The sequence below is a fragment of the Euphorbia lathyris genome, chromosome 2, assembly GCF_963576675.1.
Source record: "Euphorbia lathyris chromosome 2, ddEupLath1.1, whole genome shotgun sequence".
Taxonomy (NCBI): Eukaryota; Viridiplantae; Streptophyta; class Magnoliopsida; order Malpighiales; family Euphorbiaceae; genus Euphorbia; species Euphorbia lathyris.
The window spans coordinates 922,567-949,663 of record NC_088911.1 but is presented as its reverse complement, the minus strand read 5'-3'; the positions used below and the strand labels follow the sequence as shown (position 1 = coordinate 949,663).

Below are 27,097 nucleotides of genomic sequence, written 5' to 3'. Positions count from 1 at the left end.
GTTTCTATGTTTTTCATCTTTTTACTTGCTTCTAAATTTTTATTTAAAAAAATATATATACTGTGTAACATGTTGCTTTGTGGATAATAGTACAATTTTGAAGGGAGATATGATCTAGTGAGATTAATAAAGTTAGAACAGAAAGTAAGCCTTTATGCTCATCTTCGAGTTGGATCTTATGTGTAACATGTTTCAAGGTTTTCTTTTTCTTCCTTCATGGCTTTTATAAGATTAATTGGAAATTATATGAGTCTTTCAATGTCTTCTTTTTCTTCCTTCATTGCATTTATAAGATCAATTAGAAATTAGTTGAAATTCTTGGGGTTTTCACTCAGTAACATAGTTAGAAGAACGTAACATGTTGCTGTTGTAGAGGGAAATGCAAGGGTTCACTGAAAATATTGTTAATTTGATGAAGAGTGAGCATTTGTTTTTGTCCCAAGGATGCCTCATTATACTCTTTAGGCATATCTGTTTGAATCATATTTTCTGCTTGTTATGTTGCTATTTTGTTAGATGAAATGTCTTAATGAGCTGAAAAGTTAGTAATGTATCAACATCAGTGGATTTTTTTTTTTTCTTTGTCTTGTATCTCGCGAGCCTTGGCGCAACGGTAAAACGTTGTTGCCGTGTGACCAGAGGTCACGGGTTCGAGTCTTAGGAGCGGCCTCTTGCCAATTAAATTGGCAAGGGAAGGCTTGCCCCCAATACACCCTTGTGGTGGGACCCCTCCCCGGACCCTCGCTCAGCGGGGACGCGTAATGCGACCGGGCCGCCCTTTTTTTTTGTCTTGTATCTCAATTTCTTAGTTGTGAAAATGCATATCAATGCCACATATTTGTTGAAAGTCTTAGTGAGTTATTCATCTTCTTTAACCATTATTTGATGCTAGCTTTGGTTTATTTTTTTACTTTTTCTTTATTTTATTTACGGTTAGACTTCATTCTCTTGACAGATGCCATATGATATGTCGATGCAAAAGTTGCTTCTGCCCATATATTTCTTGCCCTGGTTACTCTTGGTTCTGATCAAAATCTAGATGTAAAGTATGCTAGAATAGATGCATTTGGAGTTGTTGCTCAACAATTTAAATGACATGGTATAAGTATGTTAACCCTTAAGCTGCATTTACAATTTTGAAGAAACAGTAACAGTTTATATGCTCAACTCATCAAAATTGTGGTATTGCAGATTGTTGATAAAATACGTGTTGAAATGGAAGCTTTTCTCGAAGATGGATCCCATGAAGCTACTATTGGTGTTGTCCACACACTACTGGTTGTAGTACCTCACACAACAGATCGACTTAGAGACTCTCCTTAACTAAGCTTGACAGAATATATTAAGTGGGGAAAAGGTTGTTTATTATATTAAGTCAAATCTCATACAGATGTTTTTCAATAAAACTGTTGTAAGATTTATTCAAGACACATATTTATGAAAATATTGTTATATCAATGACATAATAATATCCAATTGATTTGAGTAGCAAAATGTCGTTGAATTTGGGACGTAATGGATTTTTATGTAGCTAAAACAGACGTTTTTAAAATTAAATGTCATCAATATGGAGACGTTTTTAAATTAAAGTCTTGCGGTTCAATATTTTCTGAAGCAAAATAATGACATAACAAATATTATTGTCGTTTACTTTGCGACACTTTATTGAAACGTAGTCGAAATTTCTGAAATTGATATGAAAAAAAATTACGACGTTAAAAATGTAAGCATTGGAAACATGACGACGTTTGGATGTGATATGTCGTTGGATTGAATTTACCTACACAATGTCTTATGCGTCGTTAAATTTAACGACACGCGATTTAGTGACGCTTACGACCACTACAAAAAAATGGGTTTTAATAAGAGTGAAAAGCCTTATTAAAAGTCAAATTTTCCTTATTAAAACCTTTTAATAAGGGAAATTCCCCCTTATTGACCCCTTAGTAAAAGCTTCCTTACTAAATATTTTTAAAAAGGGAAATTTTTTTTTATAAGAGTATTTATAATAAGTAAAAATCCTCTTATTTAAAATTATTCATAATAATTAAAAATTCTGTTATTAAAATTATTTATAATAAGTAAAAATCCCATTATTAAAAACTATATATAATAATTAAAAATTCCCTTATTAAATCATAATATTTACTCTTACTAATGATATTAATTATTTAGACTAAAATTTCTAATAACAAAATAAATAAACATTTGGATTGAATGGAGCTATGATAGTATCAAATAGTATCCATGTCACAACAAAGCAAATAAAAAGGTAAATAAAAGCAAATCAGTAATATGACAAATAACATCCATATGTAGTGATATTGACCAAAATCTTTATCAAATTATATTAGATAATCGGAAAGCTAATGATAGTCACGCCAACTATATGGCATGCATGCAAACGGACTTGGTGCGTCTGTACACAACCAAAGGAGAAGTTCATACTATTGAGAAAAATGGTAAAATCGGAAAAGAAAGGCATAATTCTACAAATATTAGAACTTACCGAACCTGAAAACGGCAAAACAAGATCATATGCTAAAATATAAACAGAATTAACCATGGACCACAGTTTGCCAAGTGTGGCATAAATGGTGCAAAAGGTATTATGCATTATGCCTATAGTTCCAAATGGAACAATTCTTAGCCATGTCACGAAAATAAAAGATATCAACACTGTAATCAGAATGTCCGAAACTTAAAAATTTATAAAGTCTGACAGTAGAATTCATGGGAAAGTTTATCCAGTGCCATTAAGTCTTTCTTGGCAGTAAGGTCACAGTCCTCAATCATGGCCTTGCAACTACTATAGATGTGGATATTCTAATACAGATGAGACAATTAAATTGCAATTGTTACAAATGACCAATTCACAAAACAGTGCATAAAGTATCAAGAAAGAAGAAGGGATCAACCGAAAGTTTTTTTTTTACAAATACCATAACTTTGAGGACATTTATTATGCAAGGGCCTTCCATTGCCAACATATTTTCACCGTGAACAAAACAAGTTATTCAACAATGTTGCTTCAGGTACTAATTCCCACAAGGCTAATCATTGCTAAAAGCTTGTTCTGTATGCCATATGATCTTCATTATGATAAACATGCCATTTGTTTACTCTGTAAACAGTTTTGCAGCATACCGAGTTCGCATAGACACCATCCAAGTTTGGAAAAAGCATAACTTAGTGAAATCAGTTAAAAATCATAATAGATAGAAACAAATTTATGTGCCGAGAAAAACATATTTTCAGATATTTGATGAAAAAACATACCTCATCAAACAATTGCCTTAATGATTTGATATTTTCAAATGCCTTGTCCTTCTTCTAGATCACAGCTGTAAGGTCCTTGATTTCATTATAAAAAACCTTCACTTTATCCCTAAGTGGTTAATTCTTCCCCAAACTTCTTGTTGCTCCTTTCTTACTCCATCCGAATAGGGACCCATAACTACAATAATATAAGTAAATTAGCAAGTCACTAGGCAATTCTGATTGTAACATAAATTAATCACAAGAACTAATCCAGAAAAGCTACAAAAATTTAGCACAAGAGAGCCAAAATTTAAGATTTCATACTTTGACCTGGTCTTGTATAGCTTCTTTCTGGCCCATTGAATCCTGAATCTTTGCTCTCATATCAGCATTAGAAATCACTATGTCCTTTGACCCGTCAAGTTGTTTTAATTCTCTAAGGATCTGCTTCTCCTTAGTCAATGGGATGCTCTTGTGTTGTATACGATATTGCAAACTATAGATCTGCATTTATCAGAAACAAAGCAAGAGGTAAGAAACAGTGCAAAAAAATTGACTACGGCTCAAAGAAATAACTGAGGCACAGTACCATGCTGAATTTCTACCAATTGGTCTGAGTTCATGTGACTTGGTAAATTCTATCACTATATTAAACACTTCTCAACCTGCTGGAACTTAGTTGAATGTTTCTAATTATTCGGGATCTTTTTGGCAGAAATCCCCGAATCGCGGTTCCTTTATGGGACTTGGATTAGCAGCATATCCGCTCTTTTCAAGAAGCAGATGGACAAAGGAAGTAAAATGTCACGCTTTGAATTGGAATCAGGAGCAGTCCCAGTGCCCTATTTCGCGTGTGAACGAATCTCCTGCTATTTTTAATTTAATAGGAAGGTGTGTACTCTGATGCCACATCCTCACTCAAGCGGAAAGCATCCATTTCTTTGACATCGAATCTGATCCCAAAAATGGCTCGAGAAGGCACATCTGTGGGCATTAAAAGGACAAGTTTCAAGGGGAATGAAAGGAAAATGTTATCTTGGTAATACAATAATAGCATTAGGAGATCAGCTCGGGGAAATAATTTGAGATTTATATTGATCGAACTTTCATCAAAAGGAGCAATTTCAACAATGGCTGAAGCCTTTCCATAACAAAGAGAGTCTTCGTCTAAGCCACCGAGGGTAAGTGGTGGTCAAGTGTCCCCACTACCATATGAGTTGGTTGGAAAGGCAGATAGCCAAGGTAGAGGAGAAAAGCAAGGCAAGGGCCAAGCACGAAAGAGAAAGCAAATCAAGATTATTCTAAAGAAAAAGGGGGCGACTACACCTATCTGATAGAACAGTAGCAATCGACAAAGAGAAGGCAGTCGACTATAGAACAGAGTGGTAACTTGCTTGGCCTGAACACCGAATCAACATCAAGAGTCCTTCCCTCCCTTTGATAAGAGTATGCTCTTCTGGGTAAAATTAATGATATCGATCCCACAAGCATTTCATATACATAATTGCACCAATAGACCATTTCATATATCATAATCTCATTTAGATTTGCATCAGAAAAGATAAATGATTAGTTGTAGAAGCAAATTTTAAGTTTACGAACAAATCACATCACATTCCATTCCATATCCTTTCTTCAGTAAAATTTCTAGGACAATGTAATCATGTGTTCAAACAGTAGAATGTGCCTGCAAAAAAAAAGATTCTACAAGTTCATGCAAGTTGAGAAAATAGAGTGATATGTTCGTGTACAATTTTTAGAGAATTAACAACTGCAGTAATCATGGATTTCCAAAATTGTATCTAATTTTGACAAGCAGCTTGTTACAATAAAACAGAGATTTCAATTTTTCCAGCAAAGGAAGAGGCAACACAAGGTAGGAAATGATTTTCTATCTCCTACATACCAATATCAAGTGGGTCATGAGTCTCAGTATCATTCTGAAACTTAAGCTCAGCAGAAGCAAGAGTTAGTGTGCTCCTCTCTCAATTCTGCGCTGTCTCGTTATCTGCAGAATCACAAGATAGGAAACTAACCAGAGCAAAGCAGATTAGACATGTAAAACTGAATTCATTTTCCAAGATTCTGGTGAACAATATTATTAACTACATGCATACGGTATTTAATGCTTGTACCACTCTCCCATTTCTGCTTCAGCCCAGCCTCATAGTCCACAATACTCTTCATAACATCAAGGAAACATATAAGGAATAGGTTCTATTTCAATGTTTGGCCTACAAATATACAATTAATATAGTTAAAAACTGCAAAGAAAGAAACAAATAAACAAGAAGTCAATGAATATTGTTACCTATATGTCAAAACTCACAACTTGGTTCACACTGATATAGAAAACATTAGTAAACTTTGCATATCTTAGATGAAGAAAAAAGGTTATGTTTTTAGCACTTATTCAATATTATATCTAATCTAAGAGTTTTTTTTCTTTCCTATCAAGAGCTTGAATTTTGTTTTCTTGAGATCACCTAAAAGCCAGTACATTTGTACTCATTTGAAAATAATATTGCCTTAGGAATCTCTAGTAATGGTAGTGTGGATTCAAATTAAATTAAAACAACTTAGTGATTCTTTCACAAGATAAACTAAGATAAAGATTATGAATAAAAGAGACAAACTCATAAGAGACTTCGCTTAACAAAAAAGTGCAGCTTCAGATCTGAAGTCAAACACATTAATCCACCATTTAATAAACATATCTATATTTGCCTCTGATAAGAGGAGGCCAGAATACAATAATCAATTAATTTTTCAACATGGACACAAACAGAGGATGTTTCAGGCATGTTTGGCACAGAACAGTTAAACTCATAAGAGAATTCGCTTAACAAAAACGTGCGGCTTCAGATCTGAAGTCAAACACATCAATCCACCATTTAATAAACATATCTATATTTGCCTCTGATAAGAGGAGGCCAGAATACAAGAATCAATTAATTTTTCAACATGGACACAAACAGAGGATGTTTCAGGCATGTTTGGCAGCAAGGAGTGTCCACATATAGAGTAATGGATGTGCACTGAACCATCAACCAATTAGCCAAAACCCTATAGAATCTTCAATCCCATTTCCATTAAACTCGTGTTCTTTAATTTATCAGTTGATAGAAGCACAATGAAACATTCAAAATATGAGAATGGGTATCAAATCAATGATGCAGAGTTAAATAAGAACAACTCTGTAACACCAAGCATAGGTTATAATAACTCAGAGCAGCATTACTATAATTCAAAGCAACATTACTATAACAAATAATGAATTATGGGAGCATAGCAAGTGCAGTAGAAAGGAATTTGATATAGCACAAAAAAGTGCAACCTCAAAAGAGTGGACATTTTCTCTCAATCATAGATAACAAACTTAGAACAATATTAAGATATCAAGCATATAATAATGTTAAAGTTTGGTGCCAAAGCTTCCTTTGCTATCAGAGATAAAAATCATTGTATATACCCTGTGATTTGTAGAATTGTTACCCTAAAATTTGCTTACATAACAAAAACAATCACTTAGACAATACAAACCTGATAATTGGAAAAACCATGAAACCACAAGGCTAAAAAGAGAAATCAATGCAACATAGAACTGCAAAATCATTTACATCTGAAACATGTTCGTCAAAACATTTACATCTGAAACTATGTCAAAAAATAAAGCCACAACATCTATTGAAGTGAATTTTGACTTCCTAGAGAAATATCACAAATTTGTATTGCCCATTAAAAAAATAGACCTTTCAGCTAATGCCTAATGTATGAAGTTTGGTATCAATGAAGCAAAGAGTATAGTTAAGTAAGAAACTTGCTCTCAGACAATTTCCTTAGCTCCATTTGCAGTACCTTTCACATGTTATAGAATTAATTATTACCATTATTCTCTTTGAAATTCTGAAAGTTTAATTGTGAAGGAACAAGATGACAAAAACTAAATCACATGTAAGGTAACACAATAAACAATACCATTATTTGAGAAAAAGATGGGAGAACTCAAAATGATAGAATCATAAAATGCAATTGATTTCAATAGTTGTGCGTAGAGGTAGTAAGTGGAGAAAGTAATCCAAAATGTGATGAAATAACCAGACTCCACTTATTCCAAATCCTCCAAACGAAGGGATTGTTGATGCTTATTTGATCTAAGACAACCCACTTCAACAGAGAAGGTGCAAGAACCATCCAAGAAATATGGGAATTGACTATAATAAAACACAACTGAAATACCCAAACAGAACATGTCAATTCTTTCAATAAAAATTCCTTTGAGAGTTTAGGGTTTCATCTAGATTCACACAGTATTTGAAGATTTTAGGGATAAAAATTCACTTCAATCTAAGATACTTTAAAAGCACATTTACATCTGAAACCTAGTCTGTCAAAACATTTACAGAGCCCAACATTGTCCCAAATAAGCGCACAAGCTCTGACTAATGTTAGCTTCTATTTAAACAAATCACTACTAGTCTGGGAAAGGGCTAATAAGAAAGAAAAGAAAAGGAGTACAAATCTCACCATCTTCTGAATGCTTTGCTATAAACCGATGTAATCTATGACAATGAGTTCATCCTCTGGTTCATCGAGGTCATGGTAACTGCAAAAAGAAAATGAATGAGTTACGAATCTGAAATTAAGAAAATAAATTAGAACATACCTTTCTTTGGGTATAAAAGAATCAGAATTCCTACTTAGAAAGCACTAAACATCTAGAGAAGATGACCGAGAAGTGGTTCAGACTGTCGAGCAGCACACAGTGATTGATGAAAAGCTAGGGCTTGAGGTTGACGAAAAGGGATTCTGCAATAGAAAGATAATAAAGTGATCCAACAAATAAATGAAAAGCTACGGATTGAGATTGAGGAACGATGCTTTCCGTATGGGGAGCGGGAAAAAAAATTTGTCTGAAATTTTAGGTTTTTAGAGAGCAAAATAGGAAGCTTGGGTTTTGGGGGCAACCAAATTGAGGGAGGGAAACATTGGCGGTAAAGCCAAATTTTTTTAATTAGGGTTGACCTCTTACCAATAGAGTTATTAAGAGTATGTTTTTTTTATTATAATTAATAATGGTTCTTTTATTTTACTATAAATAAAAATAAAAATATTTTAATTTGTAATGAATTTAATAAGAGAAATTTTTAGATAAGTTTAACAAACAAAAGTTTTTTCTTTATTAATAATATAATTAGAGAATTTACTCTTACTAGATATGTTGAGAATATATTTTTCATAAGGGTATTTTATACCTTTAATAAATTTTGCTTACTAAAACTCATTTTTCTTGTAGTGGACGACGCTTTGAAAAGCGTGGGTAAGCATTTAGAGACACCGAAAAGTGTCGTTAAACCTTAAATTTTAGCGTCGTAATAGACCATTTTTTTCCTAGGGTAAGGTTTAGAAGGTATATAAACCTTTCTTTTTGTATATACATCTTTTATCAATTATATTAAAAAAAAAACACTCCTTGAGAGTTCAGGTTCGACATGATTTGAGATTATTTCCTTCAACTTTTAACTTGAGAATAGTTTAATTTTTGTTATAGTTTGTGATTAAATTTATCATTTCACCATCGATCCGTATCAGTTTCAGTTAGTGAGGCATTAATTACCATTTGGCAAACGTTAGAAATGAAATTGTTATGTTTTATGTACTGAGGCTAAATTGGCACTTTCCAAAAAAATTAAAAGTATTTAAAAATCCCTCATTAATGAATGTGACTTGTAAAATCTTATGAAGATACGACTATGACTTGGAAAATCCATGGCGGAACTAGTACATTAAATATGTAAAATTGAAGAAGTTAATATGTTTTCTCGCTCAAACATTCAAATTTATAGCTTGTACTAGAGTTTGGAACGAAGAAGAAGAAGGATTTTACCAAGAAAGAAAGAAATGACTATGACAACTTTTTTAATTCGAAAATGCATTTGTAACCCTTAATCTTTTTCGTTTTCCATTGACCGAGTTAATAAGAGATTTAAGAGGGTTTCAGCATGCATTGATTGTTGGAAATTGGAAAACGTCATAGTCATAGAAGTAATGTATAGAGATTTAATTTTTCTAGACAAAAAAGTTACAAGAAAGTTACCCCAAATAACCTTGTTAAATTTGTCTATGATCTTGGTTAGACTTATTAAATTAGTTATTGTATATATCAAATTTAATTAAAAGAGTCTTGAATCTCTGAAATTGAATTTTCTATTGTTCGAAAAACAATTGAGAATTTTCTCTTTTTAAAAAATATAAAATTTTAAGTAAAATTAGTAATGTGTTGTTTATTCGCCATTTGACTTGATGTACAATAATTTCAGAGGATCGTGTATCCCAATCTTTTTATTACTTAATTAAGAAATGTATATATTTTGGTGATTTTTGAGATATGGTGTAAAAATACGTCATTGACCATATAGATGAAGTAAAAGTAATTAATTATTGAGATATGGTGTAAAAATACTTTTAACATTTTTAGCCAAGAACAATTTTACTCTTAACATTTAAAATGGTACGATTTTATTTCTAATATTGGTAGCTAAAAGCAATTTTACTCCTAACAATAGCAAGTTGGGTCAATTTCAGACATTATTACAAAACAACGATATTTTGCTCCGTATTCTGTAACAATTGCATATCATTTGGTGCTAAAAAATGATTTCATATTTTTCTGATTTAATAATAAAATTCGAGGTTAATATTTATAAATTCGATGAAATATTTACTGCTAGTGGCTTATGTTATGCTAGTTGTGCCTTAGACGCTTTTATGTCTTTCCTAGCCTAGGGTTTAGAATTTATATAAACCTTTCTTTTTGTATATACATCTTTTATCAATTATATAAAAAAACACTCATCGAGAGTTTAATTTTTGTTAGTTTATAATTAAAATTGTCATTTCACTATCGATCCATATCTGTTTCTGTTAGTTAGGCTTTAATTACCATTTGGCAAACGTTAGATATGAAATTGTTCTGTTTTGTACATGCAGCCTAAATTGGCTCTTTCCAAAAAAAAACCTTAAGCATATTGTTATCCCTCTTAGTGAATGTGACTTGTAAAATCTTATGAAGACATGACTATGACTTGGAAAATCCATGGTGAAACTGGTACGAATTTTCCATTTTTTATATTCAATATGTAAAATTGAAGAAGTTAATATGCTTTCTCGCTGGAACATTCGGGAGAAAATCTATTGTCCCCATTTGGTGTATCCTTCCATGTGATGAGGACATCCGGTCCCTAACGGTTGAACCGGAGTTGAAGGATGGGACCCGTAGAAAGCTAACCGAGGGGGATGAAGGAAGGTCGAAGAACAGAGCACGCGGAGCGTGTCCATTGGGACGCGAGGCGTGAAGGACTCGAAGTCGGAGGAACAACCCAAGAGGTCATACACGCGGGGCGTGTATGGCGAGGCGCGGGCCGTGGAACCAGCCTCCAATGAGAGTTCAGATCAGGAGGTCAAATACGCGGGGCGTATTTCTCAAGACGCGGGGCGTATGTCTCAAGACGTGGGGCGTAAGAGTGTCCAACAAGAACCACCAAGTTCAGGGACACATCCACGCGGGGCGTGAGGGAGGCCACACGGGGCGTATCTGACCTGGAGAATACTTCCTCCCCAAGTTCTTGTTGCTAAGGACAATATCTGCCACCTCTTTAATTACTGTTTTGCCACTCTACTATTTACCTCTTGCCATTGAACTTATTTACCCTAATATATATCTTTATGCATTTCCTATTTTACCCCTAAGGCTCCTTATTTGTTGGTAACCCTAGGGGTGGCCTTTTAGTCTTATCTTTTGTTTGGAAGGAGTATATATTCTCCATCTTTTGTAATGTTGATTAACTTTGATGAATATTATATTTTGAAGCCTCCATTAGAGCAAGGATTCATTCCTTTTGGGTTTATTCAACCTTCAAGTTAAGCTTGAGAAGTTTGTAATCTTTGTTGGTTTAAGATTAAAACCTCCAGTCGATTTTAATCTACATCATTTGGTATCAGAGCCGAGTCATTTTCCTTGACCGGAGACTTCTTCTCGGAAATGGTTCAACCACGTATCACCACCGAAGCCATGGGAGCCAATGACCAAAGCTTTGAGGCAATGGAAGCAAATATGAAGGTAATGAATGATAAGATGATAGAGCTTGAAGAGAAGCAAGAAGCGGGTAGAAGAGACATACTCCTTTCCATGGAGAGACTTGCTCTTAAGTTTCGAAGTACCCACACTCAACCCGTCGGAGACCCTCACCGGAGAAATGAAGATGCAACCCGGCCACCACCGGATAGACACCCTACGCCACCTCCTATGAGAAACCAAGCACCACAATGAATGGACCCTCGGGTTCATGAGGTAAGGCATCCTAACACCGTTGCCATTAGAAATGCTGATAGTGATAGTGACGGCGACCTATTTGATGATTTCGACTTGAATAGGATTGCTAGAAACATGGGTATTAAGCATGATGTCGGTATTAGGAATGTTAGGCATGTGAATGATATGAATATGCATGATGTGGTTGGTCCCATGCATGTGCGTGCCGGGAATTTGGATATTTTGAATGATGATGATGTAGGTGGTCATGGAAGGGGAAATTATGGAATGAATGACCCGTATGGGGGTCATGATATTGATAGGGGCGGATATAGAGCTGGAATGAATGGGAGAGTGGGTTATGGAGGACACTATGATAGGGATGATGCTTTCAAACTCAAGGTTGATCTACCTTCATTTGGAGGGGAACTTGACATTGAGGGGTTCCTTGATTGGTTGCTTGAGGTGGAGAGGTTCTTCGACTATGCGGGGATACCAGAAGATAGGAGAGTTCGGTTAGTGGCATATAGGTTGAAAGGGGGAGCCTCGGTATGGTGGGATAATGTGAAGGAAGAGCGGAGAAGAGGAGGAAGGGAACCGATTAGGTCTTGGAGGAGGATGAAATCGATGATGAGAGAGCGGTTTTTACCACCCGACTACGAGCAGTATATCTACAGCTCCTACCGGAATTGCTCATAAGGACCGAGGAGCGTGCACGAGTATACTTCGGAGTTCTTAAGGCTTTCGGCAAGGGCTAACTTGTCGGAAACCAAAAGCCAAAAGACTTCAAGGTATCTAGAGGGGATACGATATAATATTCAAGACAGAATTGGGACACAAATGGTAATCCGGATTCAAAATGCAAGGAACCTACCTTTGAAGGCCGAGTCTCAATTGAATATTAGGGCACGTGACGGATATCGGAGGCCGAGAATTGAGGAAGTTTGTGAAGAGGGGGAAGAGTCCAAAAAGGTGAGCAAGGATAAATGTGGTGCTAGTTCAAGTGGAACCAAGATCTTGAGTGGGGAAAAATCACCTAGCGGAGATGTGCGACCCTTTAGGACAGCCGCCCTTCCTAAGGGCAACAACCCGTACACAAGACCGGCTCCGTTTAAGTGTTTCCGATGCAATGAACAGGGCCATCGTTCAAATGAGTGTCCAAGGAGGAGGAGCGCTAATATGGTTGAGCGATACGATGATGATGATTATGGAGGAAATGATGGGGTGTATTGTGAACCCATTGATAGCGGATCATCCGAGGATGAGCGGAAAGTCCATGTAGTGAAGAGGGTACTAATGTCGATTGAGCAAGAGCATGACCCAAGACACCAACTGTTTAGGACTAGAGGTCTAATCCACGGGTTGAAATGTGAGTTGATTGTTGATGGCGGGAGTCAATAGAACGTCCTTAGCAAAGCCGCCTTGAGCAAGTTCGGCTTAGTGCCCGAGCCACATCCGAATCCATATCGAGTGGGTTGGATTAAAGAAGGGGAGAAGCTTAATGTCATTCATCGGTGCAAGGTTCCTATCTCTATTGGTGCCTACCACGATGAGGTTATATGTGATGTCATTGATATGGACGTGTATCACTTGCTCCTTGGGAGACCTTGGCAATTCGACTATGATACCTATCATACGGGAAGGGACAACACGTACACCGTATTCAAAGATGGGGCCAAGTACATTCTCAAGCCATTGAAGGGGCTTACTAGGGGAGAAAAGAAAGTCGCCTTGATTGTGTGTCCTAGCCGGGAGCCAACGCCGCTAGAAGATACCCGCGTTGGGCAGCCCGTCGGATTGTTAGGTGTGGGTAAGCTGGCCCAAGAGACGTGTATTTCTAGTGGGGAGAGCGGAGCATCAACCTTGGGGGTGAGTCATCCTTGTGCTATCATTGAGTTGGGGTCCAACTCCTCTAAAGAAGGAGAGTATGATGAGGACATCCGGTCCCTAAGGTTGAACCGGAGTTGAAGGATGGGACCCGTAGAAAGCTAACCGAGGGGGATGAAGGAAAGGGCGAAGAACAAAGCACGCGGAGCGTGTCCATTGGGACGCGAGGCGTGAAGGACTCGAAGTCGGAGGAACAACCCAAGAGGTCATACACGCGGGGCGTGTATGGCGAGGCGCGGGGCGTGGGGCGTGGAACCAGCCTCCAATGAGAGTTCAGATCAGGAGGTCAAATACGCGGGGCGTATGTCTCAAGATGGGGGGCGTGCGAGTGCCCAACAAGAACCACCAAGTTCAGGGACACATCCACGCGGGGCGTGAGGGAGGCCATGCGGGGCGTATCTGACTTGGAGAATACTTCCTCCCCAAGTTCTTGTTGCTAAGGACAATATCTGCCACCTCTTTAATTACTGTTTTGCCACTCTACTATTTACCTCTTGCCATTGAACTTATTTACCCTAATATCTATCTTTATGCATTTCCTATTTTACCCCTAAGGCTCCTTATTTGTTGGTAACCCTAGGGGTGGCCTTTTAGTCTTTATCTTTTGTTTGGAAGGAGTATATATTCTCCATCTTTTGTAATGTTGATTAACTTTGATGAATATTATATTTTGAAGCCTCCATTGGAGCAAGGATTCATTCCTTTTGGGTTTATTCAACCTTCAAGTTAAGCTTGAGAAGTTTGTAATCTTTGTTGGTTTAAGATTAAAACCTCCAGCCGATTTTAATCTACATCACCATGTCCATCTCACAAAAAGTGTTCACTTTTAATCATGTGATAGGGACATAGAAGGGGAGACCGAAATGGGGATAACATATTTTTTTCACGGAACATTCAAATTTATAGCTTCTGGAGAGTTTGAAACAAAGAAGAAGGATTCTATAAAGAGAGAAAAGATACGACTGTGACAATTGAAATCAAAATCAATTGTAACTGTTTTTTGTTATGATGAATTTTTTTATTAGATAAGTGCATTTGTAACACTTAATCTTTTTCGTTTTCCATTGAGGAGTTAATGGCAGAACTGGCTAAAATGTCTAGAGAATCTTCAATCAATGACGGTGGTGGTCTCTCACATCTATAGAGAAGGCAACCAAGTCGCCGATCTCCTAGCAAACTTTGGTAGAGTCAACTCAAATTTAACCTGGTGGTCGGACATCCCCCCTTTCTGTATTTCGGCTTACCTTTGTAACTTAGGAGGATGGTAGGTTTACAGATTTGCTTAGTTTTATATTGCAACTGATGTATTCACTTATCCTTTCATTTCTTCTTAATAAAATTGGTTTAGGGGTCGGGTGTTTTGATTAGGGGTGCCAACATAGTTGGGATGCCTATGATTCACAATCCCTGATTGACAGCCTTTCAAGAAAAAAATGGCAGATTTAAGAGGGTTTCAGCATGCATTGATTGTTCAAAAGTGTCAAAAAAACATCATAGAAGTAACATAGAGTGTCACACCCGATCCACCCTAAACGACATCGGGTATGAAGAGAAAACAATATAATTATCTACGAAGTTGACTCATCAATTCTTAACTGATAAAATTCTCAATTTAATTTTCTAATAGATGAAAATTTATTTGGACTACCTAAAGTTTTATTAATTATTTGGATTCAACACGATAATTCTATCAAGCTTTCTACGTATCTCGGATGTCTTTAATCTTTCAATCGGGAATCAAAGTCACGTAGTTCTACCTATTTTAGGTAATTCTCTTAACTTAGGCAGTTCTTTTTTATTATTCTCATCTTGTTTGACTCATTAATTATTTAATTATATATTTCACTTTATTACTATACAATTTTGTTTTTTACAATAAAATTATTTAGCATAAACTAATATTTAGTATCTCGAATTTATTTGATAATTCATATAATATAATCTTTTTAAAAAAAATTTGCGCAATGCGCTTATATTAGAGAAGAAAGAAAAATCCCCACCAGACCCGGATGTGATTCGAACCCATGACCTCCCAAGGCATAGGTAAGCTCTCAACCACTAGGCTAAAAGCTTCACCACTAATATAATCCTTTTAAAATGTAAATATATATTTTATAAAAGATGTACATAAATATTTTATCAAAACCGATAAACTTTTAAATTCCCAAATCACTTTATCAAATCAACTCGTATCACAGATGAAATCAATTCACAAATAAATATCGATATTTTCGAATTAACATTTTTATCAAAATAAACCATAATCCAATAAATTGTTTATCAAATCAGACTCATATAAAATTATACTTCGAAATCATCATTTTACAATTAAAATAAAAATAAATAATTTGAGTAATATATTTCCATAAAAATCATAAGTTCACAATTCCAACAATTCCAATAAATTGGTTGCTCAAGTCCTTGCAAACCTCCTCATTGATTGTAAGTCGTGCTGATATTTCTTTCAAAAGGGACAACACCTCATCTTGTGAGCCAGAGGGTTGCGGAGGAACTTGGCTTGCTTGTTTGTAAGGAAACGTTCCCAATTCATTTTCCTTGTGCTCATTAACAAACCTATTTGGAGGCCTCAACATGTTAGGATTCCCGTAGGACAGATTTGAGTGTTAAGGTCTCCTCCAATTATTATCATAAAAGCTATAAGAATTGGGGTTAGAATTGTACCTTTGGTGATTACCCACAAAACTTACACTTTCATTAGTGTTGAGGCTCAGTTTCGCCATCAAGATATCCATTTTCTTATTTAACTCGGCCATGGAGGGATTGGGAGCCTCAATCTCCAGGGCATGAATGTATCGTCTTGATGGGATAGTAAACTTTTGAGCTTGCCACTCGACTCTTTCTTGCCAATTCATTGATCACAGAACGCTGAGAAAAAATGAAGTTCTAGCACAAAAGTTGATAAGTAAAAGTATACAGTTATGAACAAATACAAAAGATATGAAAAGTATAGAAGGTATAAAGAATTATATATAGACAAGTATAAACGATATAGACAAAGGATATTCACAGAAGGAATGCCTAAACTAACAAATCGACCTTTGGTTCGATATTGTAGAAGAAATAGATCCCCGGCAACGGCGCCAAAAACTTGATGCGCCTCACGGCATTCGCACCGCGAGACTCACTAAGTGATAAGTGTACCCCGTTGTTATCAAGTAATAAATTACTGGTTAAGTCTGTTGAAACACCTTTCTACAGGATTTTGATTTGACAAAATTATTTAAGTATAATTAAATATTCTATAACACATTAAGTTTAAATGCTTTGATTTATTGTTACTAATGTGTTTGTTCAATGTTGAGTTTATAATTGTAATAAGACATAAAAATCATAAGGCCCAAGCCCTATATGAAAGTCAAAGCCCAAGTCAAACAAGGCCAAGATCACTCAGCCCGCGTATTACCAAAACGCTGCCGTTGAGTGTTGAAACGCAGCTGAGCAATGAAGGATCCAGAAGATCCACGTAGACAACTTCGGTTAGAAGCTGCTGAGCTGTCTCGACAAAACGTACAAGACAGCTGCTGAGCACGAGGCAACTTCCAGACCAAGTATTTCCTCAATTGGTAAAGAACAGAAGACGCAGAAAGCTGTCTGTTTGACATTACCCGATTTGGAGGAACATACTGCCACACAGACCGAAGAACAGAAGATGCTAGAATCTGATTGGCTAAGAGAACTGCTGAACAGACTGAGTGAAAGAGACATAGAGCCGTTTCCCTCCAACGGTTATTTCAAAATTCGAAATAACCAGAAGCTCTCACAACTCTCTATAAATAGAGCATTCAGAATTCTTATTCAACACAGAACTTTGAGCAATAGCCGTTACGCTGACCAAAAGCATATAAAAGTTCTGCATACAAAAGCAAAAGAAAATCTTACATGACAATTTCATATTTGTGTAAAAGTCTAGAGTGATTGATCTTCAATCATCTAAGGTGTTCTAGCAATTGTTGTTTAGGACAAATCTTAATCATTTCTAGAATTAGAAAGGAGAAGCTGAGTACTCGGTTTTAGTACTTAGTGAATTAGAATAGAAGTGAGTAGAGGTATAGAGGAAGGTACTCTTGTTATACTCACCTTCTGATTTGTAAAGGGTTTTTGAGTCTCTACCTTTAAAGAGCTCAGTAGTGAATTGGAAATCTCGGAACGTGTTCCGGGGACAGGACGTAGGCTTATAAGAAGCCGAACCTGGATAACTCCGCTGAGTGAAGTATTTCTAACCCTTAACTCCTTAATATATTGCTTGCTTAATATAAACTAAAACTGACCAGGTAAAAGAGGTCAAGCTGAGTTGTGCGCTGTGAAAGTCTTAGTTCAGGAATAGACTCTAAGTGCTATTTCTTTACTTAAGCAAAGAAACTGACTTAGTCACTAGTTGACTAAGCTAGTGTCTTGGTGATCACTCAACGCCGCTGTTACATATTCTTTTCTTAAGAAAAAGAAATCTGACCTAATCATTTAAAAAGGTCGAATAGTTCCTAACCCCCCCTTGGAACTATACTTGCAACCTTACAAGGGACCAACAAGTGGTATCAGAGCCTAAAAGCTCATTACAAAAGGTTTAACAACCTTGAGTTGATCCATACCATGGGTGAAAACAGCAATCGGTTTCTCCCTGGAAACCAGACAACTCAGATATTACCTGAGGGGCTGTCCATTACTAGGCCTCCCCTATTCTTCGGGTCAAACTATACCTTTTGGAAGAATAGGATGAAGAACTTCATTCAAGCTACAAACATGAGCGTCTGGCTATCTATAGTCCAAGGCCCGTTTGTACCTGTGAAAGTTGTTGCTGGCCAGTCAGTTGTAAAAGCTGAGGTTGAATGGACAGAGGATGATCTCAAGAAGCTACAAAATCATGCTTCGGCTATAAATATGCTTCACTGTGCGCTGGATGCTACAGAATACAACAAAATATCAGGTTGTGAGTCAGCACAGGAGATCTGGAAGAAGCTGGAGGTCACCAACGAAGGAACCAACAAGGTGAAGGAGTCCAAGGTGAACCAGCAGATGAGATTGTATGAGCTGTTCGAAATGAACAATGATGAGGGGATTTCTGAAATGAATGCAAGATTCACCAACATCATAAATGAGCTCAAAAGACTTGGAAAAACCTTCACTGAGGAAGAACAAGTCAAAAAGATACTCAGGAGTCTTCCTAAAGACTGGCAAGCTAAGAAAACAGCCGTTGAAGAAGCTCAAGATTTAACCACCTACAAATATGATGAACTCATCGGCTCACTGCTGACCCATGAGATATCTATGAAGAATTTCGAGGTGAAAGAAAAATCCGAAGACAAGAAACAAAAGTCACTTGTCATGAAAGCTGACTCAACTGATGATGGCTCAACTGACGATGAGGAGATGGCTATGTTCACAAGAAAGATGAAGAGGCTGTTCAAAAGAAGCGACAAATACTCCAAAAAGCCTTATAGAAAATTTGATAAGTATAAGACTGACTCAAGTGACGGAAAATTCAAGAAGGACAACTCAAAGCCTATTACATGCTTTGTGATGCAGCGCGGAATCCACTGAGAGTTTTAAACCGTAAACTCACAAAGGCTAACAACTTATCTAGCTAAACTAGAAGGAGTGGATCCTAATTTATGGACTAAATCCATAGGAATATAAAATCCCCCATTGTTGAAGGTGAAAAACCTTAACAAAAGCTTCTTGAAGAAGATATAATTTTGATTGATAAAAAGTTAACCTATTACAAGAGAAAGAGATGAATTTATATCATCTCAAAAACCCTAAAAGTAAATCAACTAACTAATTAAAATGATAAGAGAAGGGGTAAATGGGGTAAAGGTAAGTGGAGGGGTTGATATGTAGATGGGGAAAGGAGCTGAGGGACCAAAAGTGTAAATAACTGGGAAGCTGAAGTAAGGAGCAAGTTCCTGGAAAAGTGAAAGTACGCGGGGCGTATCCTAAAGTACGTGGGGCGTATCCTAAAGTACGTGGGGCGTAACCAAAAGTACGCGGGGCATACTTTGGCTGATGAGCCATTCTCTGGATCAGGAGCTATTTTACACGGGGCGTACTCAGAAGTACGCGTGGCGTACTTTGGCTGCTGAACTCTTCTCCGGGATTACTTTCCTTCACGCGGGGCGTGTTTTCTTCCACGCGGGGCGTGCCCCATCCACGCCCTGCGTAAGTGACCTTCTGGACTTTCTCCGGATCACTCTCAAGGACACGCGGGGCGTGTTCATCTACACGCGGGGCGTGTCTGAGCAGATGTGTTGTATTGTTTTTGGCCTCTTTAATCGCTTGTTGCTCGCACTTGGTTCTCCCTCCGGCTTCCCTTGCTCGGACTCGATCCTAGGGAAAGATGCTCCGCATCATTCACTCTCTCCTAAAAAGAACTTGACCCCAAGTTGCTTGCCACGCATTGAAGAGACGAGTTTGTTGTGAATGAACCCAAGTCCTCAAATCGAACCAAGGTGTTGTTCGAGATGGAACTTCCCCATAACTACTTGGACGGTTTTCCCACACCCCTTGTGTCGCTGAGCGGACCACCCATGGACCCTCTTGATCTTCCCATCACGGACTTGAGGAATCAACACAACCTTCTTCCGCTCATGGCCTACCTCGAATGGAATATCCCGCCGAGACATATCAACCCAACTAGAATCCATCTCACAAGTATTCTTCAAAACCCCAACATGATCTTGAGTGGAATATGCCCGGACCTCAATGTACCTCATGCCATCAACCCGGATGCTAGGCTCAACCTCCACTCGCACATAGCCAACCTCAAATGACATGCCTCGGCGCCATAAATCAACCCAAATTGGAGCGATCCCTTGAGTACTCTTCACAACCCAAACACGATTTTGACTTGAAAAGGCCCGACCTTCGCTTTCATTCATGCCACTAACCCGGCTACCATGCTCAATCTCTCCTTGCCCATGGCCCACATCAAACGGAATATCCCGGCGACACTTATCAACCCACTTCAAAGCGAACTCAAGAACACATAGATTAGCTCCATTCTCACCTTGGGTTAACAATCCCGGAACTTCAAGGCTTGCCACATTACTAACTTGGCCCTCAATCCCCAAGCCTTGAATTTCTTCTACCTGCTCAACATCTCTCGGGCGGCTATCCCCATTCATCAAAGACTTCACAAACCCCACTCTCATCATCACAATATCGCTTCTCACTGACTCCACATAGGGTTGATGCTTCTTCAACAAGCACCACATATACCCCCACATATACATAGCAATAAAGCGCAAAATAATGAGTTCCGAGTTTACCAAGTCTTGATCTCCTTCCATCCTTTCTATATTCCACGGGAATCCATTCCCCCTCAACAAACCATCACCCAAGTCCACAATAAGATCAACCCTCATGGTCCCATCATAGGAAGTGTTCCCCCTCAACATAAAGCTCACATCCTTCACAACAAGCTTGCCTCTCATAGGCTTATCATAGGGAACATTCTCCCTCAACAAAAAGCTCACATTCCTCACAATAAGATCACCACTCATGGGTTCCTCATAGGAAAGATCCTCCCTCAACATAAAGCTCCCATTCCTCATGGCAAGATCACCCCTCACGGGCTTCTCATAGGGAAGGTTCTCCCTTAACATACACAACCAAGCTTCCAACACATATACTTCAACAAAGCACAAAAGAATAAGTTCAGATTTTACCCAATGAGTGACTCGATTCTTTTGCATGTAGCATGTGCTAGGCATCTCGGTGCTATCAATAGGCTTCATAGAGTAACCTTCCTCTTCTTCTCTAGAGCTCAACTCACCATATGTAGAGCTAGGTGCACTATCTCCCGGATCCCATGCAATGTCTCGTGGTAGCTTTCTCAAAGGTGGCAGCCCCTTAGGAAACCCCATACGTGGCTCATTGAAAGACACGTGCTTGTCACCCTTGAACATCGGCTCTACCCCCTCACTTCCAACTTAGCTCTCCCCTTTCTCAACTTCATTTCCCTCTTGGGATTTGACTTTATTAGGAGAGTGGTTAGCTAGCTCAACCATGGAACCCAAGTCAAGATGATTCAAGGTCTCAACCGTTCCACCAATGCACCCATTCACGTTCAACTTCCGAGTTGGACAATCTCCCAAAGTGGTCTCCCTTTTCTTACTAGGAGAACTCCTCAAAGGTATAAGGACATATCGGATTCCGCCTTTGCGTATGGTGTAGGTGTTGCTTCTTCCCGCATGTGAGGCATCACAATCAAATTGCTATGGCCTACCAAGTAGTACTTCACAAGCATCCATCTCCACAACATCACACATAGCTTCATCCCCATAAGCTCCAATAGTGAAAGGAACCTTACACCAATGAGTAACTTGAAGCTTTTCCACCTCGTTGACCCAACCAAGGCGGTAAGGTCTAGGATGTGGCTCGGGAACCAACTCAAACTTGCTCATGGCGAACCGACTAATGATATTCACTTGGCTTCCTCCGTCGATCACCATCTCACACTTCTTCCCACGAACTAAGCATCGAGTTCTAAATAATTGATGACGTTTGCTAGGCTCTTGTTCACTAGGCATTGGCACCCTAGTCACCAAATACACATTGTGATCATTGCCATCATCATCAACTTTATAAGTGTCTTCATATTGGCTCCCCTCAACACTTCTCGACTCATCCTCATCTTGGAACCAATTTTCTTCATCATTCTCACAAGAGTTTTCATTTCGGCTCCACTCTTCAATTCCCAACTCATCGCCATAATGGACCCTACCTCCATCATGCTTATAAATATCTTCATTATAGTACCGGTCAACATCCTCTAACTCATCATGACAATAGAATCTACACTCATCATCTTCATAAGGAGTCTCATGTCGATCCCACTCAACACACCGATGCCCATTCTCATCATAGTAGACCCCATCGTCGTCTTGCTCATAAGTGGCCCCATATTGGTTCCACTCAATGCCTCGACATTCATCTTCCTCATGGTAAGCTCTACCATCTTCATCATAATCAAATTCATATTCACTATGACAAATTTCACCATCCTCACATGTTTTATATTCGGAAGCGCTCTCTCTCTCTCTTTAACCTCATCCTCGAACTCGCCTTCACAATAATCATGCTCCTCATGTCTTACTAGCTCATTCTCGGATTGGTTCTCCTCTTCATCAATCTCCTCCTCTAACTCCACTTCTTCATGGTCATACTCAAATTCATTTCCATCTTCATCAACGATCCGCCTTTTCCCATGACCTTTCGTTTCCTTCCACTCCTCTTCACAATTCGAACCGACTAACTCACGTGCCAAGCTGTCCGATTCAAAAGAAATGCTACAACCCGATATGGTAGAACCACCAACATCTCTCCCATCTCCATAGCCATCAATCTCCACACATAAATGAATTTCACTATGCTCCTCAAAGAGATTAACAAGCCCAAACTCCTCCTCCCCCTCTTCAAGACAAATATCCTCAATGTCCCTAAGCATACATATGTGCCTATGCCTAAGGGGCATTTCATCAAACACTTGGGGAGTACCTTTCTCAATATGGGTTTTCTCAATATTACCACACACAAATTCAACCTTCCCCATGTTCTCACATACAAGCATCCCTTCCTCCTCATCCACACATACATTTAAATTCTCATTCACAAATTCATTATCAACAACTCCACAATGAGAATTTAAATTACCAACAACACCACAAACAACCAAATCCTCATTAATAAGAGGCATACCCACAACTCCCACATCAAGAATTGAAAGCTTTGGATTTACCTCTTTCTTTTGCAATAGATGACAGATTTGGGATGAATCTTTAGGATGCAAAAGAGAGATTTCTTCATCCTTTTTCCGTTGGGCTCGACGTTGTCGTCTCCGGCTATTTCGGGTTCCCCTTTGGAGCCTTTCCATCTCTTCTTGCTCTAAGTTCTCTCTTGTCTTTCTCAACATTTCGGCATATTGGAGCCTCATCTCCATTGTCTCGGCTTCAAGACGTTCCTTTAAGGTTTGTAAGTAACTCGGTTGAATCATTGTCGAAAGAAGTCTCCGTTCAAGGAAAACGATCGGCTCTGATACCAAATGATGCAGCGCGGAATCCACTGAGAGTTTTAAACCGTAAACTCACAAAGGCTAACAACTTATCTAGCTAAACTAGAAGGAGTGGATCCTAATTTATGGACTAAATCCATAGGAATATAAAATCCCCCATTGTTGAAGGTGAAAAACCTTAACAAAAGCTTCTTGAAGAAGATATAATTTTGATTGATAAAAAGTTAACCTATTACAAGAGAAAGAGATGAATTTATATCATCTCAAAAACCCTAAAACAAATTACATAAAAGGGTAAATCAACTAACTAATTAAAATGATAAGAGAAGGGGTAAATGGGGTAAAGGTAAGTGGAGGGGTTGATATGTAGATGGGGAAAGGAGCTGAGGGACCAAAAGTGTAAATAACCGGGAAGCTGAAGTAAGGAGCAAGTTCCTGGAAAAGTGAAAGTACGCGGGGCGTATCCTAAAGTACGCGCGGCGTATCCTAAAGTACACGGGGCGTAACCAAAAGTACGCGGGGCGTACTTTGGCTGATGAGCCATTCTCTGGATCAGGAGCTATTTTACACGGGGCGTACTCAGAAGTACGCAGGGCGTACTTTGGCTGCTGAACTCTTCTCCGAAATTACTTTCCTTCACGCGGGGCGTGTTTTCTTCCACGCGGGGCGTGCCCCATCCACGCCCTGCGTAAGTGACCTTCTGGACTTTCTCCGGATCACTCTCAAGGACACGCGGGGCGTGTTCATCTACACGCAGGGCGTGTCTGAGCAGATGTGTTGTATTGTTTTTGGCCTCTTTAATCGCTTGTTGCTCGCACTTGGTTCTCCCTCCGGCTTCCCTTGCTCGGACTCGATCCTAGGGAAAGATGCTCCGCATCACTTTGAGTGCCATCAAACTGGCCACATCAAGTCAAGCTGCCCAACGCTGAGGAAAGACAAAAAGAATGGCAAAAAGGCAATGATGGCAACATGGAGTGACAGTGATGATTCTTCATCAACTGAAGCTGAGGCCACAGAGTCAGCGAAGATATGCTTCATGGCTGACGAACTTGCTGAGCCATGCATTTCTGAGAATGCTGACCAATTTGATGAATCAGAAAATGAAGAGCAATCTAATGAGGTAATCTCACTCTTTCAACTCAGAAATGAAATGGGTAATGCCATGAGTGATCTCTATACACTTGTCAAAAAGTGTAATAAAAAGATTAGAGCACTCAGCCGGCGCTGTGATGAAGTAGAAGAGGTTAAACTGAGTGACCTCAGATTCCTTCTACAGGACAACTCAACTCTGCATGATAATATGAAAATCATACATGAGTATATCTCTGAAGTCCAGTCAGTTTCAAAGAAACTGAGGAAGGACGTCACAACCCTCCAGAACCAATTAAAGGTTCCAAACAAAAACAATGTTCCTCTGAGAACTCAGTATCAAGGTACTCAGTACCAAGGTACTCAGCAGAGACGAAATCCCCAGTGAAGAGTTCAGTGTGACTTTTGTGGGAAGTTAGGACACACCACTAAGGTGTGCTGGCACGCTCAGCACTGGGGTGCTGACAAGTCAGTAAAGAATCCTAAACAGAAGGTCAGTTGTGACTTCTGTGGAAAAAGTGGCCACACTATCAATATATGCCGCCACAAAATAAAATATGATGCTTTACCTATTGAACCTAACAAGTCAGGACCCAAAAAGAATTGGGTACCTAAAGGAAACTGATCAAAATGCAGGTAAGCCTGAGATGTGTCGAGAAGTAAAAAATGTGGTATATTGACAGCGCATGCTCAAGGCATATGACGGGTGATAAAACTCAGTTCATCACGTTTGAACGTAAACGAGGAGGAAGCGTAAGTTTTGGAGACAACAGAAAGGGTAAGATAGTAGGATCAGGCACCGTTGGAGGTAATCCCACTATTGAATCTGTCTCCCTAGTCAGCGGACTCAAGTATAACTTACTCAGCGTAGCTCAGCTATATGACAATGGGAGAAAAGTTATATTTGATGATACTGGATGTAAAATATATGAGGGAAAAACAAATGAGTTAATTTTAACTGCCCCTCGGATAGATAACGTCTTTATGCTGAATCTAGAAAAGAAGTTTTCAAAAACTGTATGCTTAGTCACAAAGGAAGAAAATTCCTGGCTATGGCACAGGAGACTTGGTCATGTAAGCATGGACCTCCTAGCCAAATTAGCAAGAAAGCAATTGGTTGAGGGACTGCCTGAACTTAAATTTAAAAAAGATCAACTATGCCACGCTTGCCAAGCTGGAAAACAAACCAAACAATCTTTTCATAGTAAAAACATTGTCTCAACTAAACGTCCGTTAGAGTTACTACACTTGGATCTCTTTGGTCCAGTCCAGCCGCTGAGTCTGGGTGGAATAAGATTTTCATTGGTCATTGTAGATGACTTCTCTCGGTATACGTGGGTTATCTTGCTGACCAGCAAGGATGAGACCTTTGAGACGTTTTCAAATTTGGTTAAAAAAATTGAAAATGAGAAAGACCTAAAATTAGCTCATATCCGTAGTGATAACGGTGGAGAATTCAAAAACCAAAAGTTTGTTGAATTCTGTGAAACCAGCGACATTGACCATAATTTTTCTGCTCCTAGAACACCTCAGCAAAATGGGGTTGTAGAAAAGAAGAACAGAACTCTGATAGAAATAGTCAGGACAATGCTGGATGAGCATAGGCTTCCAAAGTATTTTTGGGGAGAAGCTGTTAACACAGCGTGCTATATTCTTAATAGGGCTCTAGTTAGAACTATACTTAAGAAAACCCCTTATGAACTTTGGAAAGGACGAAAGCCCAATATTGGGTACTTTCGTGCCTTTGGCTGTAGATGTTTCATTTTAAATACCAAAGATAGCTTAGCCAAATTTGATTCAAAAGCTGATGAGGCTATCTTTCTAGGCTACTCAACAAACAGCAAAGCATACAGAGTTTTTAATAAGAGAACCCAAGTGGTAGAAGAGTCTATACATGTGCAATTCGATGAAACTGACCCTGTGATGCGGATTCCGTGAAGAACCCGATCTGAGGGATAAGTGTACCCCGTCGTTATCAAGTAATAAATTTCTGGGTTTAAGTCCAGGTTATCGTCCACAGGATTTATTTCTGCAAGTACCGAATTACTAAGTCTCGGATGTTATCTAGGCTTAGGGGGTTTTGAGTTTGGTTTTGTTTAATTAATCTACTCCTAGGTTGAATTACACTAATTCTAATTAAGTTATCTAATTCTAGCTAAGTTATTCTAAGCCTAACTAAATTACTCTACCCCTAATTGATCTTTTACCAAAGCAATCAGACTGAATGAACATGAAGGAATACGATGATAACAATGATAGAGTGTTTAAGCAATTGAATTGAAACTAAGTCGCTTATGTCCAAGGCGATTAACCCGACCTATCCTCCTAAAGTCCCTAGTTCGTGATTCCCTTGTAAGGCCGAAACTAGCTCTAAGGCTCAGTAATTTGGGCTTAATCTTCTATAGGGTCGTCAATCCTATAGGCACTGACTAGGTCAGATTCAGCTCGCAATATGTGCCAACCTAATTTTGGGATTATCGAATGAGTTAAACCAATCAGACAAAGCGTAAGACAAAGATTAA

General features: G+C 38.4%; 1 long non-coding RNA gene across 2 annotated transcripts; it reads right to left on the bottom strand.

The window, feature by feature from the left end:
• Positions 1 to 2,673: 2,673 nt before the first annotated feature.
• On the bottom strand, positions 2,674 to 8,275 carry LOC136220741 (uncharacterized). 2 transcript variants are annotated; one of them, XR_010684706.1, is made up of 6 exons: positions 7,928 to 8,275; positions 7,789 to 7,867; positions 5,168 to 5,495; positions 3,586 to 3,765; positions 3,280 to 3,457; positions 2,674 to 3,124 (listed from the first exon to the last, which is right to left on the bottom strand). It is a non-coding gene; the product is annotated as an uncharacterized lncRNA (long non-coding RNA). The 2 variants fall into 2 exon arrangements; XR_010684705.1 differs by having other exon boundaries at positions 7,962 to 8,275.
• Positions 8,276 to 27,097: the final 18,822 nt, after the last annotated feature.